This window comes from Macrobrachium nipponense, chromosome 6 (genome assembly GCF_015104395.2).
Source record: "Macrobrachium nipponense isolate FS-2020 chromosome 6, ASM1510439v2, whole genome shotgun sequence".
NCBI lineage: Eukaryota > Metazoa > Arthropoda > Malacostraca > Decapoda > Palaemonidae > Macrobrachium > Macrobrachium nipponense.
This window is the reverse complement of record NC_061108.1, coordinates 4,725,358-4,737,488: the sequence shown is the minus strand read 5'-3', so window position 1 is coordinate 4,737,488 and position 12,131 is coordinate 4,725,358. Positions and strand designations below refer to the sequence as shown.

The window sequence follows — 12,131 nt, the reverse complement described above, 5'->3', positions numbered from 1 at the left end:
TGCAAAGACCCTTCAGTAAAGGCTACAGTGCACCACGTGAGGTGCACTGATGGCACTATCCCTTCTCCAGGAAGTATGATTTTTGAACATCTGAAATGGACAATGCAGCGGAATAGGTTAGAATAGATGGTAGACTTGCATCTGTCAACCAAATGCACCGACCATTCTATTACTGTAGTTAAAATGTCAGTTGCATAATCCCGTGAGCAGCTTATTTTATAATCTTCGATGTATTTTGTTGCAAAGAATCGGTAAACAAAGATGAAAAGGACGTTATCATTGACCAAACAGATTATAAATCAGTAATCAAACATATATCCGCTTTTGTTCTACTCTGGACAGATTACACTCCAAATAATGTCATTTTCATTTTACAAAACGCCAAACTACCGTCCAATTTCATTGTAGTTTTACAATGAAATTGGATGTAGTTTTACAATGAAACACCAAACTACCGTCCAATTTCATTGTAGTTTTACAATGAAATTCAAAATTAGTGCCATTTTATTGTAGTTTTACAAAAACCTGACGGTAGTTATACATAAAAAGCCAAAGTTACCGTCCAATTTCTTTGTAGTTGTACAAAAATCAAAACTACCGTCCAATCCCCGTATAGCTTTAGAAAACCCGACATAAAAAAAAAAGTGAGAAATTCCTTGTAGTTTGACAAAAACCGAAATTGGAAGGTAGTCTCGGTTTTTGTAAAACTACAAGGAACGTAATATTTCGTTACAATTTTCTTATACTTTTACAAAACCGAGATTTTTACTTCCAGTTTTCTTGTACTTTTTACAAAGCCGAAGCTACCTTCCAGTTTACTATAGTAGATTCACATCAACCGTGCATCTGATGTCTATAGGCCAGTCCCTTACAACGCTCCTCACTGGTTGTTGATAAGGCAATCACAGGGCTGGAAACTCTCAGCCTCTCGAGAGAGTTCATATAAGCAGAATGTATGTTCCACTTCTCCTGAGGGATACGTCTTTCAAAAGTATCCCTCAGGAGATGTGGAACATACACCCTACCTATGTGAACTCTCGAGAGAGAGACCGAGAGTTTCCAGCACTGTGATTGGCTTATCAACAGCCAATCAGAAGCGTCGTAAGGGACTGGCCTAGATATCGTATGCACGGTTGATGTGAATCTACTATAGTAGTTTTACAAAAACCGAGATCTTTACCTTCCAATTTTCTTGTACTTTTAACAAACCCGAAGGTAAAGTTTTGTTGTACTTTTACAATTAATTGTACTTTTACAATATCCGAGATCTTTACCTTCCAGTGTTATTGTACTTTTACAATATCCGAGATCTTTACCTTCCTGTGTTATTGTACTTTTACAATATCCGAGATCTTTACCTTCCAGTGCTATTGTACTTTTACAATATCCGAGATCTTTACCTTCCTGTGTTATTGTACTTTTACAATATCCGAGATCTTTACCTTCCTGTGTTATTGTAACTTTTTACAATGTAAAACCCCCCCCCCCGAGATCTTTACCTTCCAATGGGGTTATTGTTATTTTTTACTTTTACAATATCATTGAAATTGTGATCTTTCCCTTCCCAGCCCCCAAACTATTGTACTTTTTACAATATCCGAGATCTTTTTTACCTTCCTGTGTTATTGTACTTTTTTTTGCAATGTCCCGAGATCTTTACTTCCAGTGTTATTTGTACTTTTACAATATCCGGAGATCTTTACCTTTTCTATTGTTATTTGTACCTTTTTACAAATAGCCGAGATCTTTTACCTTCCAAGCACTATTGTACTTTTTTTTACAATATCCGAGATCTTTACCCTTCCTGTGCTATTGTACTTTTACAATGTTCCGAGATCTTACCTTCCTCAGTGCTATTGTACTTTTACAATATCCGAGATCTTTACCTTCCATTGTTATGTAATTTTTTACAATATCCGAGATCTTTACCTTCCATTGTTATTGTACTTTTACAATATCCGAGATCTTTACCTTCCTGTGTTTATTGTACTTTTTACAATAATCCGAGATCGTTTACCTTCCACCTTGTTTATTGTATTCTTTTTTTTTAACAATATCCGAGATCTTTACCTTCCATGTATTGTAGCTTTTACAATATCCGAGATCTTTACCTTCCTTGTGTTTTGTTACTTGGGTACTTTTTTACAATATCCGAGATCTTTACCTTCCTCACTGCTATTGTAGGCTTTTACAATATCCTAGATCCCTTTTACCCCCTTTCCCCCTGTGTATTGTACTTTTAACAATATCCGAGATTCTGTACCTTCCAGAGATATTGGACTTTTACAATATCCGAGATTCTTTAACCTTCAGTTGTTATTGTTTTTACTTTTATTTAATTATTCTAGATTTTCTTTACCTTCACCTTGTATTGTACTTTTACAATATCCCGAGATCTTTACCTTCCAGTGTTATTTACTTTTACAAATCCGAAGATCTTTACCTCCAGCACTATTGTACTTTTCAATATCCGAGATCTTTACCTTCCAGTGCTTATTGTAACTTTTAAAATATCCAGACTTTACCACTTCAGTTGCTATTATTACTTTTACAATATCGAGATCTTTACCTTCCAGTGCTTTAGTGTTACTTTTAAAATATTCCCCCCCCCCTTTCCTTCCGATCTTTACCTCCAGTGCTATGTACTTTTACAATATCCGAGATTTTACCTTCCAGGGGGTTTTTGTTATTGTTTCCTACTTTTACAATTTTAAAATCCCCGAGATCTTTACCTTCCCAGTTTATTATAATTTTACAAATATCCGAGATCTTTACCTTTTCCAGTGCTATTGTACTTTTACAATACGAGATCTTTACCTTCCAGTGTATTTGTTACCTTTTACATATCCGAGGATCTTTTACCTTCTTGTGTTATTGTTACTTTTTACAAATCCGAGATCTTTACCTTCACTGCTATTGTACTTTACATCCGAGATCTTTACCTTCCATTTGCTATTGTACTTTTACAATGTTTTCCTTAGATCTTTTTACTTCCAGTTTTTGCTATTGTACTTTTACAATATCCGAGATTTTACCTTCGGTTTATTGTACTTTTACACTTTATCCGAGTCCGTTTACCTTCCAGTTGTTTTAATATGATCTTTTACAAATATCCGAGATCTTTACCTTCCAGTGCTAGTACTTTACAATATCCGCGATATTTACCTTCCAGTGCTAATTGTACTTTACAAATATCCGAGATTCTTTACCTTCCCAGGTTATTGCATTTTTACAATATCCGAGATCTTTACCTTCCAGTGCTATGGTACTTTTACAATATCCGAGATCTTTACCTTCCAGTGTTATAGTTTTACTTTTACCAAATTTATCCGAGATCTTTACCTTCCAGTGCTATTGTACTCAATATCCGAGATTCTTTTACCTTCCAGTGCTATTGTACTTTTACCAATGTTCCAAGATTTTTACCTTCCAGTGCTATTTGGTTATTTTACAATATCCGAGATCTTTACCTTCCGGTGTTATTGTACTTTACAATATCCGAGATCTTTAACCTTCCAGTGTTTATTGACTTTTACAATATACAGATCTTTAAACCTCCAGTGCTATTGTACTTTTACAATATCATCCCGAGATCTTTACCTTCCAGTGCATTGTACTTTTTACAATATCCAGATCTTTAACCTTCCAGTGTTTATTGTATGTTTTACAATATCCGAGATTTTACTTCCAGTGCTATTGTACTTTTTACAATATCCGAGATCTTTTACCTTCCAGTGTTATAGTACTTTCAAATATTCCGAGGATCTTTGCCCTTCCAGTGCTTATTGTACTTTTACAATATTCGCCGAGATCTTTTACCAATTTCCAGTGTTTTAATTGTAATTTTTACCAATAATCCGAGATCTTTACCTTCCCGTTTTATTGTATTTTTACAATATCCGAGATCTTTACCTCCACAGTTTTTATTGTATTTTTACAATATCCGAGATTTACTTCCATTTTATTGTACTTTTACACTTCCAGTTTTATTGTACTTTTACAATATCCGAGATCTTTACCTCCCAGTTTTATTGTACTTTTACAATATCCGAGATCTTTACCTTCCAGTTTTATTGTGCTTTTTACAAAGCCGAAACCAGTTTACTGATAGTTTTACAAAAACTACCAGTTTTCTTGTACTTTAACAAAGCAAGAACTACTCCTACTTTACCGGTAGTTTTACGCAAAACATAGACGTCGTTCCACGCAGGAGAACTCCAGTTAGTCCAGTCCCTCCCAGGCCAGAAGTGATACGCACAAAAATTTGTATTTCGATCTGCTATTTTTGGGAGCACTTTACCAATGCTTTGGCAATCGTCAACGATTACCTTTCTGCTCTCCTGAACGGCTGGCTGCCTTTTGCAGTAAAGCCGAAAGAACATTTTCACTAGGAACAGTTTACGACATCTTTCTTCTTCTCCTTCTTCTTCTTACTGTGAGATCGCGGACTTCCAGATCTTATCTTTTTCGGTACCTGGAGCCGAGAGTCTCTCTCTCTCTCTGCGGGCTCTTCAACCGAAATTCTATCGCTTTCGTTTTTCGTCTTTTTTTATGGTACTGAAAACTTTACGTGGTTGTGAAGGAATATTATATTCAAAATTTATTCACTGAGAAATGATGAAACGCTTTGAAAAACTGTTGCAAGTATTACTCGGTGGATTTTAGATTTTGTTCTTATATTAACGTCTTGTAATAAAAGATTGGCATATCGTCTGTCTTTACTCATAAAAATATAAATACAGTTATGCATATATAATATATATATTATATATATATATATATATATATATATAAATATATATAATATATATGTGATTATACGGTAATCCCAAACGAGCTTGTACTAAACACGCCACAAAGGTGGTTACATACCGGGTTAATCCCCTTTGATGGTGTGGGGGAGGGGGGGGGGGGGTCACTATCTACGAAACATCCAAAATAAGTAAGAAGAGGTGGGGTTGTATCTACACACCAGCGTCATCGATCAAAATTGGGATTTCTTCAAGATGAGCGTCACATCAAATAACCTGATATGAGCACTCGAGAGAGAGAGAGAGAGAGAGAGGAGAGAGGGATGAGAAGGAAGTGAGAGAGAGAGAAGAGAGGGAGGAGAGAAGAAGGAAGAGAGAGACGAGAGAGAGAGAGAGAGAGAGAGAGAGAGAGAGAGAGAGAGAGAGAGAAGGGCTGTCCAATAGACCAGTGAAGCTGTGAATTCATCCCACATGCTATTAAAACGGCACTTATTAAATATGAATTCTAAACGCCATGACAAGATGGCCACATTTATCAAATCTTGGTTAGGGCATTTTACTTACGTATAAATTCCTCAGTGAGTAAGGTACTGACAATGTACAGTAAATTCGATATCAATGGATTATTGTTCTATAATATTTGAAAGTATAAACGTATCATACGTAAAATTAATGATTAGTGAGAAGTTATCACAAACGTGTGTAAATATGTTACATCAAGATTGAGAAAGCCAGGGATTCATCTACACTCGGAGGTCAAATACTCCCAAGTGAATTGGTGATTCCACGAATTCCCTGAAAATCAAATGCTAGCCCTTCAAAAGGCAGTGATTATCGTCTCGACAAGAAAGATGGTTCGCTGAACGCGTCTATGTTACTTTATACAAGTTTGCTTGTTTGTTTGTTTGTATGGTGTTTTTACTTTGCATGGAACCAGTGGTTATTCAGCAACGGGACCAACGGCTTTACGTGACTTCCGAACCACGTCGAGAGTAAACTTCTATTACCAGAAATACACATCTCTAACTCCTCAATGGAATGCTCGAGAATCGAACTCGCGGCCACCAAGGTGGCAGGCCAAGACCAAACCGACCACGCCACTGAGGTGCTCTTACTTTGAACACCGAAAGAGACGTGACTACTCATGCTTAGAACTGCACCTCACGCGGTGCACTGTAAGCATTACTTCAAGGTTCTCTATTCATTCCATCTAACTTTCCTAACATCCCTTAACGACTGATTCATAGTGCAGCTGCTTTGAGATTTTCCTCCTGTTACGACTTTCAAACCTTCTCTGCTCTTTCAGCGATGAATGACCTAGTAGGCCCTAGCGCTTGGCCTTCTGACCTTTGGCCTAAATTTCAAATTCCAATTTCAATGTTTAAAAAACGAGAACACTCTAAATTTCGATCGGTTAACAGTCGATGCATTAGTACTACATAAGGAGGCCATCTTTGTAAGCCTAATCACATGGTGTCCCCTGTAATTCTATTATTATTATTGCTATTATTATCATTATTATTATTATTATATTCAGAAGACGAACCCTATTCATAGGAACAAGACCCACAAAGGGTCCACTGACTTGAAATTCAAGCTTCCAAAGAATACAATGTTCATTTGAAAGTAGAAAGAGAAGGTGACGGGAACTACAGAAAAAAAACATACCCCACTAAATAACAGAAAAAAAAAATTAACAAATGCCTAAAAATGTATTACAAAGCCACGAGAACAGTACTAGGGTAGGAATGCCTTGCACCTTAGCCTGAACTTCTGAAGAAGTTCCAATGTCACCGATGCTATTTTCACAGTTCCTGCCAAATCCCCCGTCCCCCATCATGAAGACCGAGTTTCAATTCTAAACAAGTCTTTGAACAGGCTGAGATTACAGGCCCTCTCTGCACTTTTTATATATATAAACTGTAGCCTATCTCGAAATAATATAAGGAAAGTTAATTGTTTGGGCTAGATAGGCAAAATCGGCATGCCGCATGCTTGTTCGAAGGAAGGTCTACTACTAGAACTTCTTCCATCTATCGGGTAATATGATGACCTGTCTAAGTAGACCTATGTATGTATGCATGCATTTGAATATATATTACAGACACAAACATATATTTTATATATAGTGTGAGAGCAACTGTCACTACACTTTATACAACCACCATAAAAATCCTAGGCACGCCAATAAAAAATATTTAACAGTTATTTATCATGACAGCTACCGCCCGTTATGTGACGGAGACAGGCGCGTGCAGTTTTGAAATCATCATGGGAACATATGTCGGCGCCTGGGAAGGACATACGCCTTGGCAGCTATATATGCTAATAAAGAAGGACGCTGAAGGCCACTCGGAAATACTAATACTACTTAGTACTAGCCCCTTGGGAATCAAATATGTTATACGCCGTGTTTAGTACTAGCCCTTGTGGCCTTAGTACAATTCCCTCGCGTATCAAATCTCCCTAAGTGAATTGGTGATTTCACAAATTCCCTGAAAATTTCAGCGATTCCGTGAAGTCTCTGGTTTGGTTTCACAGTCTTATCGTCACATATATGCCTGTATAGACATAATATATCTACATGATCACAATTATACGTACGCTGAATCAGGAATAAAGCTCTAACAAAAAATCTTCCACGATGCCGATTTATGAGTCTAGGACCACCCCATCCCCCCGAACACCCCTCAACCCGCAACCCAACTCCTTCACTATTAGACGGTCACATTACCATTATGAAAAATGGGTCGCATTCGTATGTAACAGACAAATAAAATAGAATCAAGGTGCTTTTAATAATATGGTCTATGTCATTTAATACGAGATATTTATTATTAACATTTACATCTAAACGAACATTACGGATCTATACATATGCATTATAAGTTTACATGAAGCATGTATACAGGTGTAAAAATGTACTCTACACAAACACATATATATAATGTGAGAGAGAGAGAGAGAGAGAGAGAGAGAGAGAGAGAGAGAGGTGTAAAAACCACTTCACACATTTACAGCATGCATCCGGTATATAATCATGTTTGAACTATATACAAAAATATTCGCAGACACACAACTAACAATAGCTGCGTATGCCTGATGAATACTTATACATAATACATCATTGCTATAATCGTTTAAATCCATCTTCTCCTCTAAACTGCGTGAGCGACTTGGTACAAACAAAACCTTAAACGCAAAGCATCGAAAATCGCATAATAAATAAAAAAATAAAAAGCACCGGTGTTTCTATGTTGTAAGCAGCCGTTATCTCTCCTCTTACACCAACGGGGTAAAAACATCTGCCAAAAAACAACAACAACAACAACAAAAGGCAAACTGGTTCTGAAAACAGCAGCAGTGTTTTTTTCCAATACGGGGGGAAGCGTTAGTACCATTACCCTTTATTTCTTTTTATCTGAGACTAAAAAAAAATAAATCGAAATTTCTTTCGAAACGTGACGCGGATTCTGATGCTGAACGACTTCGACAAACTTCTGAGGGGAAAAAAGCGCGGGAACTGCACCACAAGACGTCGTGTGGGGGGCAGGGGTGGGGTTGGGGGTGTTGTTAAACGAACGTTCCAAAGCGTTACCTAAGTCGCCACTGCAAGTCAGCAGCTAGCGCGCGTGCAGGTACGTACAAAGACGCATAATATAAATACATAAATAAATAAGTAAACATTATGTAGATTGGTTCCAGTCTATCTTATTTCATTATTGTTTGAGGTGGTGGATTTCAGCATACCGGGAACAAGAGACTTCTGTGTCAAACATCATCATTATTATTATTAGTTATTATTATATATTGCACAACGAGAAGAAGTTCCAGAAGACTGCTGGGCCTTGACCCAGGCTAACATCCCAAACATCTCTTGAGAATGGGCCACAGAAGGGCCTGAAAGTACTCGAGTGTGGAGTAAAACTAAATGTAAATACTTAGAAGTAAACAAGTTACAAATTGAATTTGTGGGTTTCTTTTTCAATTTTCAATTATTATTATTATTATTAAGTTACGATTACTCAATAGGAATAAGACAGATAAAGCCTTAGGTCTAGAATAATATATATATATATATATATTATATATATCTATATATATATATATATACTATATATATATATATATAAAAGAAATGTTAATCTGTATACTTTGTAGGCTACCCATCAGGATCGTGATATCAAAACACGAAGCTCAGTATCCGTGGACTGCTTGTGTTAGACTTAAAATAAATCATAGGGCTTCAAAAAAGGCATTTTATATTATCGTCACTTATACGTAACTATAATTCCCGCTTGGGAAATGACAGCTGAGTTTAAATTAAATGTTTATACAGATGAGATTACCTGGTTAAAACTTTGAGAGGCAAACAGAAAAACTCATGTACAGAATAAGACTACCTGATATCTCTAATTAATTCAACGGAATACAAAATAAATTAATAAATAAATATAATCTTTCTGAGTGGCAACATTATGTGGGAAGAAGGAAATAATGACGGCGCTCCGCCAACCATACCAGTAATTAATACCTATTATACGTAGAGCTTCACGTGGAGTTGATTAGGCCTAATCATTGCACTCCTTTCTCTCTCTCTCTCTCTCTCTCTCTCTCTCTGGAAATGATTAACTTTACCCGTTAGTCTAATTCTCAAGGACAATGATTAAGATTTACCCCTTGGTCTAATCATTGCACTTCGACAATCTTTACATTAATACCAAGGCCTAAGTATTGAACTCCCCACCTCTCTCTCTCTCTCTCACACACACACACACACACACGATGTTTACTCAAATCTGGGTCTACCAGATGAGCTCTCAACCCTCAGTCATTAACACAAATTTTCACTCGACGTCTATAGGCCTAATATCGAGCTCATCCTTCTCAATCTTACGTACGTACATTTTTATTACTCAACTTCTAGGCCTAACAACTGCACTCCTCTCTCTCTCTCCCACACTGGAAAATTATTGTATCAATGTCTTCGCCTAATTGACGTGTCCTAGTACCTTGTCTTACTCTCGATCGCATCTACATATATATATATATAGGTATAGCGCTGCGTTCACCTTTCTACCGGACGTAATTCTTACGTTACTAAATCATGATCATTGCACTCGCTCCCTAGTGTCTGTTAATGAGTAGCTCTCTCTCTCTCTCTTCTCTCTCTCTCTCCCCTAAATCAAACACACAGGAGAAACTTATTGCACTGAAATCTCTCCCTCTCCTAAAACACAAACACACACACAGGAGAAATTTAATGCACTGAAATCTCTCTCTCTCTCCTAAAACACACACACAATGGAGAAATTTAATGGAATGAACTCTCTCTCTCTCTCCTAAAACACGCACAAACAGATTTAATGCACTAAAATCTCTCTCTCTCTTACAAAAACAGGAAGTATTGTATGCAAAGTTCTCTCTTTCTCTCTCTATTAGGAGCAATATCACCATTGTCCTTTGATGGACAGTATTGCCAGAATCTCTCTCTCTCTCTCTATTAGGAACAGCGTCACCATTATCCTTTGATGGACATTAATGCCAGAATCTCACTCTCTCTCTCTCTCTCTATTGGGAGCAGTGTCACAATTATCCTCTGATGGACAGTACTGCCAGAATCTCTCTCTCTCTCTCTCTGATTATTTCTGCATATACTACATAGAATCCAGAAAATAGAAAATAAAAAATACGAAAAAAAAAAATCTAAAAAATCGGACTCACCTTCACGTAGGCCTCAAATCCATGCGGAGTCTTTCCACCTGGTAATAATGCACCTGCCAGTGACGTCAACCGGTTTTCTCCTTTCTTTTTTCTAATCAGTATAGCTTATTTTTCTTCCTTTTCATAAATTATAACGAAATTTTCTATCCTCTTTTAAAACCAAAAATAGCACACCGGCTTCTTCCGACGGATCTGAATAGTAGTAGTAGTAAGCGAATTTTGGCATCCCCCAACGACCTCTACTTGGTCCCCTTGACTACGAGTCTTTGAAAAAGTAGCAGCATTTTATAAAATAACCTCCACGCATTTTTTTTTCTTTCTTCGTTTTATCTTTTAAGTTAAAAATGGCAAAGGTTAATTGAGGAAGATGTAGTACTACTTATTTCTAATGAGGGAAATTAATTCTATGTATTACACTGTCGAGTCCTCAGTCCTCAGCACATATAAAAAAATCACGCATTTTTTATATATTTTTTAACCAGTTTCGTTTGATCCTTAAAGCAAACTACAATTTTATTTAAGAATGCAGTCGTATATAATTCTATACAGAAAATTATTCTATCTTACGTTTCTACACTTTCAAATTGACTTATATCAGTTCATTTATTTTTAAAAATTAAATAAAGATAATAAACTATTGCTCAAGTTGAAGCACACGATCATAACTAAAGCACTTTAGACGGTCATAGTTAATAGTTACTATAATAGAGTTCTATAATGGAAACCCCTATATTATGGTTAAATCCTTGATTTCAGTTTTGAATAAACTGACAAATGAGTTTTAAATATTAATCATTTTATAAGAAAAACCCGGAGCAACTTTGGAAATAGGCCTACGAAGACATTCCTCAGCCTTCAGTGTATAGGTTAAACCATTCTGATTCTTGAGTGTATGAGAAAATATACTAAAAATATATTATTTTTTTTAATATAAAACTAAAATATTATGCAAATTAAGGCACTGAGTGGGAAATTTCGATTTAAACCAGCTTATAAAATTGTCGAACCGTTTTGCGTGATCTTTCGTAACCACGATACATTCGCCAAACGGAAATTAACAGCGCCATTAGTTAATGACACATAATTAACACCTTCTTGCGTAATTAAAAAATATTTTTTTTTGCAAATTTTCGATATTATTCTTCTCTACCTCCAGAGAGGAGGAAATATATTATATATAAATAAATCACATTTTCGAGTTCGCATCCTCTGGAATGCGTCGTCGGCAAATCCAGGAATATTCCGACGGAAAGTAGGAACCCGACCCCCACCCAGCCCCCAACAAAAAAAAAATTAACGATGCCACACGACCACCCCAGTAATTTGGGCGCAAGCACGTACGCACGCAACACACCCGTCAACACCCGACCACAGCCGCCGGCGCACTGAGCCACCACCGTTCCTTTCCCCCCCTCCACACGGTTCATCTCTTCCTCCCCCATACCACCCCCCCTCCATCCACCCTACCCGTTCCCAATCCTTTTTTCCCTCCCTCCCTCATGTCCTCCGATGCCAGGATATCTACTACTTCGTGGTGGTGCCCACACTATATACCTTTTCCCTCTGGCATCCTTTATTCCATACTCTCTCTTAGACGCCCCCAGAGACCCGTTTTCCAATTGGGCGCCAAAGCGTTAAGGGTTGTTGTTCTTCTTC

The 12,131-nt window shown here is 37.0% G+C and overlaps 1 protein-coding gene across 5 annotated transcripts in view; it reads right to left on the bottom strand.

The window, feature by feature from the left end:
* The window catches only part of LOC135216414 (muscle calcium channel subunit alpha-1-like), an 821,008-nt gene extending 809,151 nt beyond the window's left edge, over window positions 1-11,857 (bottom strand). For 2 of the 5 annotated variants that reach the window (XM_064251747.1, XM_064251748.1), the window contains exon 1: window positions 10,476-10,888. The gene's annotated coding sequence lies outside the window, so the exon portion shown is untranslated. Of the gene's footprint in view, window positions 1-10,475; window positions 10,889-11,816 lie in introns of those variants that run through there. The other 3 variants (XM_064251735.1, XM_064251736.1, XM_064251743.1) reach the window with 3 other exon arrangements.
* Window positions 11,858-12,131: the final 274 nt, after the last annotated feature.